At 38.3% G+C, this 15,652-nt stretch overlaps 1 long non-coding RNA gene across 2 annotated transcripts in view; it reads left to right on the top strand.

The window, feature by feature from the left end:
• The window catches only part of LOC117063447, a 52,005-nt gene that overhangs the window by 23,429 nt on the left and 12,924 nt on the right, over nt 1–15,652 (top strand). The window contains exon 2 of one of the 2 annotated variants that reach the window (XR_004428931.1): nt 8,911–9,039. This is a non-coding gene — a long non-coding RNA (uncharacterized LOC117063447). The remainder of the gene's footprint in view (nt 1–8,910; nt 9,040–15,652) is intronic. The other variant, XR_004428932.1, reaches the window with a different exon arrangement.

The following is a 15,652-nucleotide window of genomic DNA, read 5'->3' on the forward strand; positions in this document are numbered from 1 at the left end:
CTAAAACAAAGACAAAATGAAGAGATAGAGAGTTAAGCTTTCTTTGTCTAATGTGAACAAGAAAATCATACAAAATTCTCAGAAGGATGAGGCACCCAATAACTTGAATTGTAGACTAGGCGTTATCTTCTTGGGTACGGCATTCAATGTTTCAGGGCATCTTTGATTCTTCACAAGATGATTGACCAGATGATTGAGTTTTAACTAATTTTGTGAGTGGAAGTGATATGTGCTCCTTTCAGATCAAAACTGTCCATGAGTGACCTCCTTTGCCTTCTCCCATTACCAGCTACTAATTCATTCTCAGTTTCTTAGGTTGCATTATGTTGTAAGCAGACTCTGCAATGGAGGTTACACTCTGAGCTAGATTTTCATTAGGGAGTGTGTTGGGATAAATACCCACGGGAGGCAGAGGAAAAGCAGGATTGGGCAGAGGAACAAGTCAGGCTGTAAAGCAGGCCTGATGACAGGCCTGGATGACCCCATGGGCACTCAAGAGCTAAAACAGCCCATAGAAACTGAGCTTACTAGTCTCTGGTTGTGGGCCACTCTACCGTGACCACAGGTATGGCAGCTCTCTATAGTAGAGGCAATTCTGAAAGGAGATGACATCTGAAGACATGCCCTACAGCTGGGGCAGCAAGTATTTATTTGAAGGATGATGAGGTGGTGAATCTTTGTATCCACACCCAGGGCAACCTTGAAAGTCAAAAGCTAAGCATGGCCAAGTCCAACACACAACCCCCACCCTCTACTCTGTTGCACTGAACCACTGAAATGTTAAGGTTTAGCTGAAACAGCAGCTAGTATTGTGTTATGTAACACACAGAGACACCATCTTTAGGATATGCTCAGCACTTGAATAAAAGACCAACTCTGTAGTGCTTTGGTAAGAGAATGCATAGTTCTACTTTGTTAAATTGAGTGTTAGCGTAGAGCCTAATCAGAGCTGTGAAGTTGACAAAAATTGTCTCCATGCCACAACCTTTATGCTTTTAACCTTTATTCTGTGACTTTCCCACCTTTCCATAATTTCCACTATTAGCCCCTCCCCAACTTATTTCATAAACCAAATTTATATCCTCATGCTCTTCACACTTGCTGTCTTAAAAAATAGAGCCTTGTATTATCTTCATAAACTCAGCACTACTTCTAATAAAAGTTACAGTTTTTTTCTAGAAAAAATGGATTTTGAATCCCAGAAATGAAGGGATGTAAAATGGTAAGTAATGTGGAATTTCACATGTATGCTGGGGGAGGTGGAGGAAATTTGAGGATATGAAAAATCCAATCAATTTACCAGGAGGGTATATGCTGTCTTGTAAGAGTAGCCCCTTTTCAACTACGTAACTCCAAGCCTGTGTCATCTCTGGTCTCAAGCTACACCACACTAGGAATTAAAATGTGGCCAATTCATAATACCTATCCATGATTTGCTCATTCTTAGCCACGGCATCTAACACGCTTCTTGTATCTCAGAAAATTATCTCTGGGAATCTCTGAAGAGTTATGTAGGAATTCTCAAGTGATCTTTTCATACTCTTCTGCTTTAATCTCATCACTGAAGTTCATTGCCCAAGAACCCACCTGGTGCATGCATGTCTCATGGCTATAGCCCGTGTCACCATGGAATCTGGCGTTCTCAGCAAAGATGCTGTCTTTAGGAGCTGTCCAAGTGCCTCGAGGTGTCAGTGTGAAGCAAGCAATCATAATCATGTCTAGTTTGGAGCTGCTGCTCCATATGGAAGGAGTGAGAAAGCCTCCCCAACTCTCAGGTTCTTGAGTGAACAATGCTGTGTTACCCTCCTATCCAGAAGAATCACTGTAAAAATAGTACCTCATGAGAAATATAGCCCCTCTCTCCATAGATTTCAGTTCTCAGTTCTTAGAACTGAATCAGCTGGACTTGGCTGGGCTGGGCCAAGAATGGGACCCTATCAACTGTGAGATGGAGACCCAGGAATGGGACCCACTGCAAGCTGTCTCTTTTAGTCCACTTGTCAGCAGAGGAAAAAGCTCTCTAACCCTCCTTTCACTAAAAACCCTCATTCAGATCATGCCACTGCACTCCAGCCTGGGAGACAGAGTGAGACTTTGTCTCAATAAATAAACAAACAAACAAACAAACCCTCATTCAAATGAACTCCTGGCAGCAACCCTGCTAGTTGATGTACAGTCATATCTAAATCCTTCTAAATAGAAGTTGTGACTTCTATTACATGTAAAAGTAAATTTAAGAAACAGCGTAGTTATATGAAAAGCATTATACGTATACTTATGACTAACATTCATTGGGGCTATGTACTAATCACTCCAAGTACTTCTTCAGCATTTTCTGACTTAAACACTATCAAACTCTATAAAAGACATTATTCTTTTTCTACATTATAAAAAAGGAAACTAAGGTAGAGTTAAACAACTGTCCAAGTTCACACATCTAGGAATTTGCTGAGTCTGGATATGAAACCTAAAGATGAAGCTCACAGCCACTGTCCGCTGCACATGGTCACCAGGGACTGACCTTCAAGTTGCATGCCCTGCTGAGTGCTCTTTTATTATATGTGGTTAGGCAGAATGTATAACTCTTGGATAACCCTTTTGATCTTGGAAAATTTTAAACAGATATGAAAAAGACCACTTGAAGCCAAGGTAAGAATAAGGAATTCTACCGAGGACAGAATTTTTTCTGGGTAGGCAGCTGAGAGGCACCCATATCCACTCACTCTTTTCACAGAGTCTAAACATCTTTTAGTCTCAAAGTCTCTTGAATCTGAGACCCTCATATAAAGGACAGCTAACTACATAAACAAGGATTCTGTTTTTGAGGGATACCAGGAGATACTAGGATGAGAAAAATACATGGGAAAGGTCAGGTAACCAAAAGACAGGGAGTGTCCAAAATAAGCTGTATTGTCTAGCCCAAGGTAAGCCCTGACGCTGGACTCATACAGGCGTGTACTGCTGTTCACACTCTTGGGGCTTACTAAAGTCAGTTGCTTCTTTTCAATTCCCATGCTATTGTCGTCCCTGCAGTATTTGACACCACCTTTTCCTTTACTCTTTTTCCCACAACTCCCTTAATATTAGAGTGTTAGTCAGCATTTGTTGCAGCTACAAACAACCCCCAAATCAATGACTTTCAAAACCCAATATATATTTCTTGTTCACATTGCATGGGACCTGCAGATTGGCTATAGCCTTGGCGGGGATCCTTCAGAACCCATGATGAAGGATCAGCTACCATCTGGCCCATCCTGTTGTCACAGTGGATGATAGAAACAAAAGAAACAGAGACATTGCGTGCACAACATTTAAAGCTGCTGCTCAGATGTGGTGTGTGCCATGACTGCTAAGCATCCGTTGGCTTAAGTGAGTACACTTCCTCTACAGGGGTGTGGAGACGGGCATGAGCAGAATGAAAGATGAGAAAATTGTAAGATCAACACTAACTGGGTCTCCTCCAATTTCTCTGACTGTGCCTACTGAGTCACAGCAGCTGGTTCTTCTCTGTCTGAGCCTCTCACAATGCTGCATGCTCTCGAGTTCTGTCCTTGCTGCCTTTTCCTCTCCCTCTGCCTGTTTTCCTGAGTCCAGCCTGTCCATATCTGTGGTGTCAGCTGCCAGTATTACTGTACCCATATCTTTAGCTCCACTTCTCTCCTTGACTTTAGGCCCACTTTCACTATATATTGAATACTTCCATCTAAATATCTTTCCAATACCACAAACTGAAGTTATACAAAAACTAACTTATTATCTACTTGATTTTCCCTAAATTTCTGCTTTTCCTGAATGTCCTGAATTGCCTATTACCACCTCATGAATACAAAGTATTGACTCTTCTTTCTCCTTCTCTGCCTAACTCCAGTCATCACAATAGCCTCATTTGTCTTCCCCACACCCCCACCCCTGCCCTTCCAGTCCCTGTACACCCTTATTGTCCTGTTAGCAGTAAGCCACTTATAGTGGGCTTCCAATTTGTCTCTCCTCCCCTAGATTCTCCCAGTTTCAATTCCTACTCCATACACCTCAAAGTGATCAGCTTAAAGCATGAAATAATCATAGTATTCCCAGTTGATGGTCCTTTGGCAACCCTCTGTCAGCACAGTTCAAACTGTTGGAACCACAGGAGTCCATACAGGTGCCTCACAGACCAACAAGGGGGAAATGGTGGAAATGTATTATCTCCTGTCTCTTAGTTTAGCCAAGGAAACTCTAGTACAGACACCCCATGCATGATTTGAATAAAGGGGTCTTGAAATATCAAGCCAATAGACAAACATAAATACTTCGACAATTCCTCACCTGCAGGATATTTTAAAACATCTTAAAGGTATACACGTCACAGTCAGGCTTCAGTCTCCTTCTCTAACCTCACCTTCCACCACGTTCTCTACCAATCCCATCTCATATGCACACCATCCCTGCCAGGACACCAGCCACACTTGAGATGCTCAGTGTAGTTCTCTTGGCTAGAAGCATCTATCTCTCGGTTCCTTTAATTCCATCCACCAAGATGACTTTTACTCATTCACCCTTTTAGACATCTAGTTTACACCTTCTTTTCTTTCTTGAATGCCCAGTATCTCTCTTTCAGCAGTTGATCACCTTGCTTTATATTTCACTGGGAAAATGTAAATATAAAAAAGGGCTTCCACACACTACCATCCCAACATCTACCTACCTACCTGCACCTATACCCTTGTGCTTTCCTTCTGTTCTGTATTGGCACCAGTTTGTGCTCCTGTCTAAGGCCACCTCCTCCAACTGTGTGCCAGATCCCACCTCCTCTCACCTCATCAAAAGCATCTTCTTCAGCAATTACCCTCACTCTCCTAGATTATCACAGTTTCTTCTCTGCTCTATCATTTCCATTGGGACACAAATATAGTATAATTTCTGCCAGTTTTGCAAGTCCATCTCTAGTCCCATGGTCTCCCATGAACACTATCTTCCCTTTTAAAACAAAACTCTGTAGAAGAATCTCCTAATTCACTGTCTCCTCACTCCCTCTTCCATTATCACTTGAGCTACTGCAAGAATTCCTTTTTTCTCACCTATCCCCAAACTACCCTGTCAATCACTCCCAACTACTCTATCAATCACCAAGACTTTCACTTTGCAAAATCCAACAGTAGTTCATATCCCTTATGTTCCTTGACCTATTAATAGCACTTACATTGATAACTTCTTCCTGTTGAAAGATTTTTTACTTGCCTTCTGGCACATTATACTCCTGCTCCTACAGGATTAGCCCCTCTTTCTAAGTCTCTTTTATGGATTCTTCCTCATTTTTCTGATATGTAACTGTCTGGAGTGCCCAAACTGTCCCAGGTGATTGCATCTGATCTCACAGTTTTGAATAACACTTTTCAGCATCAAAGATGTTTATAATAGCCTTCAAGGCCCAACATGACCTGGCTCCTATTACCCTTCTAAGATCTACCACTCCCCCAGATCTTCTGCCCCAGTTTTCCCCAGAACAATCTTCAGTATTCCTTGAACATGGCATTCGGCTCTCCCCTTAGGACCTTTGGGCTTGTTGCTTCCTCAGTCTTAAAGGTCTTCCTCCAATATGCATGTGGCTCACTTTTTTTTCCCAGTCTATGATCAAATACTGTCTTATCATGATGCTTTCCCTGAACACCCAGTGTAAAATAGCAATAATCCCCCTATAATCCAGCATTCAGTTCATGATTTTTTTGTCCTATTTTGGTCCTTTCTGTAGCATTAATCAATTTCTGACACATTATATTATTTATTAGTTGCATATTTGTTAATCATCTTGTCTTCCTGAGGGCAGGGGATACATCTATTTTGTAACTCCTTTATACCTAGCTCCCAGGATGGTGCTGGACATGTGAAATATTTATTAAATAAATGAACAAATAATAAATTCTTTTTCTTCTTAAACATTCTTGAGTAGATTCTGATTTCTGCTACAGTACACAATGATAAAGGCTGATACTCTCCTGGAAACTTATACAGCCTAGAAAAACAAGCTGCCACGGTTTCTAGGCCTGCCTTTGATTGTTTGAGGTCCTATCTGATCCCATTCTTAAGCTAATTTTGTTACAGCTATTTCTAGATGTTTTATTTAAAACAAGTGCCCTGAGATCTCTAAAGGATGAGGAACATTTTTTCAATAATAAATCCATATAGATTCTTTGGAAACATTAAACATTTTAACTGAAACTCTTTTAAATAAATAATAGTTGACTTTCAAAAGTTAAAGCTTTAGTGCTGATCTTTATGGTGTTTGAGCTTTGGACCACCTTTCAGAGAGATCTCACCGATCTCTTAAAGAAGGAAAGTTGGAGCCCAAAAGGATCATCTAGATATCTTTGGTTCAGGGCTCCTTTATAAAGCTCTGAACACAACTCAACCTGTCCAACAAGGCAAGTAGTGAGGTTAGTTTCTTAGAAAGATGCTTGGAGTAGCCTCTTGTACATTCTCTTTTACAGCTATCCAGCTTGCCTTTGAGTATAATGTCCTCTTGGTTCCCCACTACAGGATCTACATGTAGGATTCAGCATTCCCTGCTCCCCACTTAGAATATGTACAGTTCCTCTAAACTGTCCAATAGAATAGCCACTACTCACCTGTGGCTACTTAAATTAAAATTAACTAAGAGAAAATAAGATTTAACATTCTGTTTTTCAGTTGCACTAGTCACATTTCAAGTACTTGGTAGCCACGTGTGGCTAGTGGCTACAACACAGAATATTATGGAACATTTCCATCTTTGCAGAAAGTTCCATTGGGCAGAACTTCTCTGGACTCTCAGGATCCCTCTTCTGGAATCCTAACTGATTTTTCAGTATGTTCATTCTTCAGCCTTTGTCTCAGATCATAGTTCTCACTCTAGCTTCAGCCTCTGAAGTCATAATACTGGACTTAGTCAGTCCCTAAGTCATAACGAGGTAGTGATAATGCCAAATCTGTTCTCAGATCTCCATATACATTTAAGTGTTTACATTTACATGTAAGCAAATGTAACATCTGTTTTCATTTACATTAAGACTAGTGATGACCTTAAAGTCACAGGTTGCTAGAAGAGAATGTGTGAGAAGTACCAACCAGAGGGGATCTACTGCATAGGAGAAAGGGCAAAGCACCATGTCTGGAGGAAACAGAAAGAAATTAGTACATTCCAGTAAAACTATGCAGATGATAAAACCTCCAGGAAGGAGAGAGATCAATCAAGGAACTAAAACATGTGGGACGATGGAACAGTTTGCATCCTTGTAATCATATGCAAGTAATAGGAACCCGATCAAATAGAGGTAAAGGTTTTGCTTACATCTGGATTGTGCACAGTTCATTAACTGAGCTATAGTAGTTAGGTTCCTAATTTATGGTAGCAGTGTTATGGGGAGAAAAACAAAAATAGTAACTGGAGTCAGGGACATTCTTTAGGGAAAGGCCTGGAGAGCAGTTTTGGCCAGATTTGTGCTTCTAAGCAAGTCATGAAAGGGAAGAATGTGACTAATATATAACAAGACTGACTCCTTCCTGGGTTAGACAGAGACAGTTACTGGGTAAAATTTGGAACTACTGCTTAGAAAGAAAACCAGGATAACCAGGAGCCCAGGCTGGGAGAGGGCTAATTGCTCCGTCTCCCTGAGAGGCACTGACCAGGTTTTTAGCAATGCTATCAACAGCTTTACCTCAGATTGCTCTCCTGACATTTATTAAGTCTTGCTCTGTCACCCAGGCTGGAGTGCAGTGGTGTGAACTCAGCTCACTGCAGCCTCTGCCTCTTGGGTTCAAGCGATTCTCCTGCCTCAGCCTCCTGAGAGGCTGGGACTACAGGCACATGCCACCACACACAGCGAATTTTCATATTTTTAGTAGAGACGGGGTTTCACCATGTTGTACAGGATAGTCGCTATCTCCTGACCTCAGTCACTCACCTCAGCCTCCCAAAGTGCTGAGATTACAGGCGTGAACCACCACACCTGGCCTCTCCTGACATTTAATATCACTGAGACAGGAGGGCACGCCAGGGCCCAGGAATAGAACAGTGGTGCCAATCAAAGGGATTTGCTTTTAAATATAATAAAACAAGAAATAAAGCCTTAATGAAGGAGTAGGTTTTCTGTGTAGAATGCCAGGCATCATGGAGGACATGGAGGGGAGGAATTGGCAATTCTGGCTTCGTGAAATCACATCACTAAGTCTACTTCTAAGCTCTAAACTATCCACTTCCCTTCCAACTCCCAGAGAAGGAGAGAGCTGAGCAATTATGCTGACCAATGAAGTCATTCTACTAGTGGGTGTTTTAAAAAATGAGTTAACAGAGGCCATAAATACCCCAGTATGCTTTAAATTCAAGCAACATGTTTCAATAAAGCTAAATTTTTATATCATTGCCAGCATCAAATCAGTAGACTGAATGCTGCAAATGGAATTCAAACTATTTAAAAAATCACAAAATATGTGACTTAGTCTTCGTATGAAATAAATTAGAAATTCTTTTCACCATAATGTACAAGCCATTCTTGCTCTGGGCTGGTTTCTTTCATCTGTGCCGAATTTCTTTTTGAAACATATGGATACAAAGGCAGAAGAAAAGGGAGAAACAGTGCATGCCTTAAAATCTTCAGTGTTCTGTAAGACGCAGTTCCTTTATTTCAAAAACGTGTCAAAAGTTATTGATTTTCTGAGAAGCAAGCAGGCGAGGAGCAGCTAATTTCTTGAGGCGACTCATGGCTTTGTTATTTGACGTTTCTAAAGGGCTCATCATGTGTTCAACATACAGAACACTTCCCAATGGTGAGCACTGAACTAAAAGCAAAATGCAGAAGGGGGGGTGAAACATTACCCTGGGCTGCAGAACTTTGAATGTGTGTGGATGAGGTAAAGATATTATCATTCCGATTTCTGTCCTTCCTTTTTGGTCTCCAGGGGGACTTCCTGAGCCTTAAGAAGCCGTTTGAATGAGGATAAAGGCATAAACCCTTCACATATGAAACACTGACTATGGAGGTGATGTTGTACTAACCTCCTATGACTTCTTTACAGCAATCTAGAGGGGTAGGTATTATTTAGTATTCCAAATTTTCAGATGCAGCAAGTTAGGTAATTCATTCCAGGTTGTACAGCTTTATAGAGTGGAGCTGGATTCAAACTCAGGTTTCTTTCTTTTTTTCATGGAAACAATATATAGGAACATATTTCTTAAACTCAAATCTCTGAATACTTCTAATTCTCACAAAATGCCACTCAAAAGAGTTTTGTAGTTAAAGAATATGCTTCCCTATATTTGTTTATAATGTGAACTTTTCCCAGACATTATGTAAAGGGAGGCAAATGAAGCATTAAATAGAACTTTGTGCTGCACAGGAAGACAGGCATATGGAGTATTCTTGGACCTCTACCGAGCTGCCTCCCAAAGTCACAAGAATTCTTAGTCAAAAATTGTAGACTTTCTGAATGCTCAGGGAGTTAACCTAAAAGAAACCTGAACATTTTATTCCATAAAGGCATACACGCGAGTGAATGAAATGGGTCTGCACAGTTCTGGACCTGCAAGCACAAAAACCTGCTGCCTAGCATTTAGAACTGACTTAACTCCGCGTGGGGCAAGAAAAAGGTTTCGTTATAGCACTGCTTCTAAAAGCGATATCCTATAGGCCATTGTGACCTAAGGGAAGAGAAGTAGAGAGTCTGCTGTCTTCCATGTGCCAAAATGAGATCTCTGAGTTACTTTCAGAAAGAGATGGTTGCAGAGCATTCGCTCCAATTGGCTACTGTTCAGCAAAAGTTTCTGGAAAATATCTTAAAGGAGGCAAAGAAAATAGCCTAAGAAAACAGTGGGAAATACGTCGTGATGTGGCAAACTGCACTCATGACTCAATAACTTTTTATCCTTTCCTCAAGGCAAATAGTTCAAAAGATTGCTTGCTATTATTTGTAGCTGCTGGGATGTAGTTTCCTGCTTTGTGTGTCATCACAGGTAGTGATTGCCAAGAGGGAGAGTTAAATAAAATAACTTGTCACAAGCTAATGCATGACTCAAGCATGGAAAGTTCTAGGGAGTGAAATTCCAGAAACAGAAAATCTTCCCTTAAGGAAGACATTTCCCATCAGAATTACAGAGATGTGACCCAATATTAATTGAGTGTCTAATATATGGTAGGTGTTTTATAAATAAAATGTAACCCCTTTCATTTAATCTCGCAAGGACCGTGGGAATTATCCATTATCATTATCTTCACTTTACATGTGAGAAAGCTAAGCTCAGAGGGTTTTACGAAATTGCCAAGGTCACAGAACCAGTAAGTTACAGACATGTTTTCTGCTTATTTGGTTTTTTTTACTTTAAAACTTGTATTGAGGTATAATGTTCATCTAATAAAGTCTATAAACTGCACTAGTCTTAAATGTACAAAGAGTGAATTTCTACATGTGTATATGCTCAAGTAGTCACCATCTAGTTCAAGAGTATTTTCACACTGCAGGAAGTTCCTTTTTGCCCCTTTTTTATTCAAAATGCACCCGAGAGGTACCCTCTAGTCTACTTCTATAAATGTGGATTAATCATACCTCTTATTAAACTCTGTATGAATGTAGCATGACTAGCCATTGTGGTTTCCCTGGAGCTGAGGGGTTTCTGGGATGTGGATTTCTCAGTGCAAAAATGAAAGCAATTGGTCACCCTACACATGGAGTGGGACAGTGTGTGCTCTTCTGTGTCTGACTTCTTTTGCTCAACATGGTGTCTGTGAGAGTCATCTAGGCTGAAGTGAGGTTTTGTTCTTTTTATTGCCATGTATCATTCCACTGTATGACTATTCCACAATTTATGCATTATCCTGTTGACGTACATTTGGGATGTTTCCAGTTTGGGGATTTTATGAATAAATCTAGGAACATTCTCATATAAGTAAGTCTTTTTGTGAATGTGATTACTCAGTCCTGCTGGGAGCAAAGCTGCTAGGTCATAGGTAAGTATGTATTTAGCTTTAGTGGATTCCACCAATGTTTCCCTACAGGGCTGTACCAATTTACACTCCTATTAGCAATTTATGAGAGTTTTGGTAGCTCCACATCTTCATCAACATTTAGTATGTCATCCCTTTTAATGACATACTAAATGTGCTAGACTGCTATTATAGATATTCATTCCTTTGTGTATCCCTTTCCCATATTGTCTTGCCCTTGGCTGCATGATTTGCTGTAGCCAATGAGACATTAGCAAGTATGACATGAACAAAAGTTTGATAAACCCTTAGACGCTGGGACTTGTTCTTTTGGAACACACACTAAGGCAGACTTGATTCACCATATAAAGATAACTGGCTGTGCTGCTCAAAAGACCCCATGGAAAGATGGAAGGGAGGTGGAAATATTAGCATGGACTGCTCAGCTGGGCCCAGGGCTGCCATGCATCCCATTGGAGGAACCACATGTGTGAGTGAAGAAGCCACCTTGGAAGTTCCAACTCTTGCAGAAAAAAACATGACATATGAAATGAGAAAATACTTGCAAGCCAAATGCCTGATAGGAGTTAATCTCCAAAATATATAATGAACTCCTATAACTCAATAGACAAAAAACAATCTAATGAGATGATTAAAAAGTGGGCTAAGGACTTGAGAAGACATTTTTTCAAATAAGATATACAAATAGTCACTAGGTATATGACAAGATCTTCGATATCATTAAGCCATCGGAAAAATGCAAATTAAAACCATGATGAGCTGTCATCTCATACCTGTTAGGATGGCTATTATTTCTTTAAAAAAAAACCATAAATATATACACTATGTACCCACAAAAATTAAAAGTTAAAAAGTGTTGGTGAGGATGTGGAGAAATTGGAACCTTTGCACACTGGTGATGAGAATACAAAATGGTGCAGCCACAATAGAAAACAGAATGAAGGTTTCCAAGAAAGTTAAAAATAGAACTTCCATAGGATCCAGCAGTCTCACTTCTGGGTATTTATTTAAAAGAACTGAAATCAGTAACTGAAAGAGATATTATTTCTCTCTTTTATTATTATTGTTAATACCGCTGCAATAAACAGCAAACAAATGCTCTCTAGTGCAGCATTACTCACAATAGTCAAAATGAGGAAACAACCTAAATGTCCATGTAAAGGACAAAGAAATGGACAAAGAAAATGTGTTCTATGCATATAATGGAATTCTATTTAGCCTTAAAAAAAAAAAAGAAGGAAAAGCTGCAACATATGATAACGTGAATGAAACTTGAGAACATTATGCTAAATAAAATAAGTCAGTCATAGAAAGACAAATGCTGCATAATTCCATTTATATGAGATATCTAAAATAGTCAAACTCATAGAAACAAAGAATAGAATGGTGGTTGCCAGGAGCCAGAGAGAGGGAGAAATGAGAAGTTGCTAATAAACAGACATAAAATTTTAGTCAAGCAAGATAAATAATCTCTAGACATCTGTTGTACAGCATTGTATCTGTCATAAATAAGGTATCATATACTTTATGAAGATAAATCTCATGTGTTTTGACCACAATTTTAAAAAGCTGGTTCTTTAAGGAGATCAACAAAATTGATACTCTACACAAGCTAATCAAAAACAAAATAGAGAAGACATAAATTACTGGTATCAGAAATGAAATAGGGGCCATCACAAATGATCCCACAGACATTAAAAGGATAATAAAGGATATTACAAACAATTCTACACCCACAAATTTGATACCTCGGTTGAAAGTCCTTAAAAGACATGATGTGCTAAAACTCATACAAGTAGAATATGTAATCTCAATATGCATATATTAAAGAAATTGAACCAATAGTTAATAATCTCCCAAAGAAGAAAACATCAGGCCTACACAGTTTCACTGGTGAATTCTACCAAACATTTAAGAATGAAATGATATTAATACCCTATAATTTCTCCCAGAAATTTGAAGCAGAGGAAATAGTTAACTCATTTTATGAGGCCAGCGTTCTCTTAACTACCAAAACTAGATAAAAACATTATAAGAAAAGAAAACTGAAGACAAATATCTTTCATGAAGGTAAATGCAAAAATCCTCAACAAAATATTAGAAAATCATATTCAACAATATATTAAAATAATTATACACCACAACTAAATGGGATTTACTGCAGGTACGCAAATCTGGTTCAACATTTGAAAGTCAATTGATGTAATCTATACACAGATGGAGAAGAAAGAAAGAAAACTATCTTTATTTGCAGATAACATGATTGTCTATTCAGAAAGTTCCAAAGAATTCACAGAAAGTGCACCTGAAATTAAGTAATTATAACAAAGTCACAAGATGTGATAATACAGAAAAATCAATGGATTTCCCATATACTCACAATAAACAATTGGAAACTTGAAATTAAAAACACAGTACAATTTACATTAGCACAAAAAAACTAACAAAATATTTATAGAATCAGCATGTGTAAAAGGATCAAACTCTGGAGAAAGAAAGAAAATTTAAATAACTAGTGACATAGTCTATGTTCATGAACCTGAAGACTAGAGTTGTTAAGATGTCAATTATCCCAGTATAATCTGTAGATGCAACACAATTCCAATCAAAATCCCAGCAAGTTATTTTATGATGTTAACAAACTAATTCTAAAGTTTGTATGAGGAGAGAAAAAAACCCAGAATAGAAGATGGAATATTGATGAAGAAAAATAAAATCAGAGGACTAACAGTATGCAACTTCGGAACTTAGTATAAAAGCTACATTAATCAAGATAGCATAGTGTTGGCAAAAGAACAGATAGATAGATTAATGGAACAGACTGAAGAGCCTAGAAATAGATACAAAAATATGGTCAACTGATCTTTGACAAAAGAGCCATGGCAAATTTAATAGGAAAAAAATAGTGTTTTTTTTTTTTTCCCCAACAAATCGTACTGGAACAACTGGACATCCTTATGCAAAAGAAAAAAGAAACCTAAATACAGATTTTATACCTTCCAATAGTAATAAGAGTGAATGGATCACTCTTCTAAATATAAAATGCAAAACTATAAAACATCTAGAGGGTAACACAGGAGAAAATTTAAGCAACATTGGGCTTGAGTTTCTATATACAACACCAACCTTTTAAAAATAGATAAATTATACTTTATTAAAAATACAATTCTGCCATGTGAAAGATATTTGTTAAGAAAAATTAAAGACAACTCACAAAATGAGAGTAAATATTTGCAAAACACATATCTAACAAAGGACTCATATCCAAAATATGCAGAGAATTCTTAGAACTCAACAAGAAGGAAACAAACACCCAATTAAAACTTGGAAAAAGATTTGAACAGACATCTCACAAAAGAAGATATACAGATGGCAAATAAGCATATGAAAAGATGCTCAATATCATTTGTCATTAGGGAATTGCAGATTAAAACGAAAATGAGTTACCACTATTAGAATTAGCCCATTAGAATGGCTAACATTAACAAAAACTGACAATACCGATTGCCAGAAAGAATGTAGAGCAACAGGAGCTGTCATTCTTTGCTTGTATGGATGCAAAATGGTACAGCAAGTTTAGATGACAGTTTGAGAGCTTCTAGAAAATCTAAACATAGTATTACCATACAATTGTGCTCCCAGGTACTTACACAATTTTATTGAAAACAGGTTCACACAAAACCAGCCCACTAATATTTATAGTAGCTTTATTTATAATCACCCAAACCTAGATGTAACCAAGATGTATTCATTAGGTGAACAGATAAACTATAGTACATCCACACAATGGAATATTTTTCAGTGATGGAAAGAAATTAGAGATCAAGCCATAAAAAGATGTAAAAAAATTCTAAATGCATGATTCTAAGTGAAAGAGATCTATCTGAAAATTTATATACTGTATGATTCCAATTACATGACATTTAGGAAAAGACAAAACTATAAGGATAGTAAAAAAAATCCCTGATTCCAGGGGTTCTGGGAAAGGGGAGGGATGAATAGGTGAAGAACAGGTGAATTTTATTATGGTGAAACTATTCTGTATGATGCTGTAATGGTGGATCTATGACATTATGCACTTGTCAAAACCCATAGAATTGTACAACACAGAGTGAACTCAATGTATGCACATTTTTAAAAAATCATGTAATAGAGGTTGAAGGATCCCTAAAAGGAACACAGACCATGACAAGAGAATCTAATTCTGTTACAGCGGTATGAAGCAATTTCACTGAAGAGGATGTAGGGAAGAGGTGTTGACTTAAGTAACTCTGGAAATGAATGGAAACATTGTACTCTAGTTGATAAAGCTATTTCCTTTGAGACTGCAAGTTAACAATTCTGATCACCCTATACTTGTTTACTGGGTTTGAACAAATCAGTAAATGGATGGCAGATGGTAGGAATCAAATTTCTCACTGATAAGAGTTCAGGGTTAAGCAAGGTTAGAATGATCCATGCGTGTGGTAATGGATTAGAACTGGAGATATCGTAAGAACTTATGTTTAATTTAATATGGATGCGGATGGTTACATATAGAAATATTTATAGGTATGTATGCCTATAGGAGTTATCAAATATATATGTATACATTTCTGTTCTGTCAGCTGAGAGGATCAAAAGGAAGTGATACCCCCATAGCAATAAACACATACAACTCCCAGACAGATCTCAGTTTTCAATAAGATCTTGAGATAAAAGGA

The sequence above is a fragment of the Trachypithecus francoisi genome, unplaced genomic scaffold (genome assembly GCF_009764315.1).
Source record: "Trachypithecus francoisi isolate TF-2019V2 unplaced genomic scaffold, Tfra_2.0 Lachesis_group18, whole genome shotgun sequence".
Lineage (NCBI taxonomy): Eukaryota > Metazoa > Chordata > Mammalia > Primates > Cercopithecidae > Trachypithecus > Trachypithecus francoisi.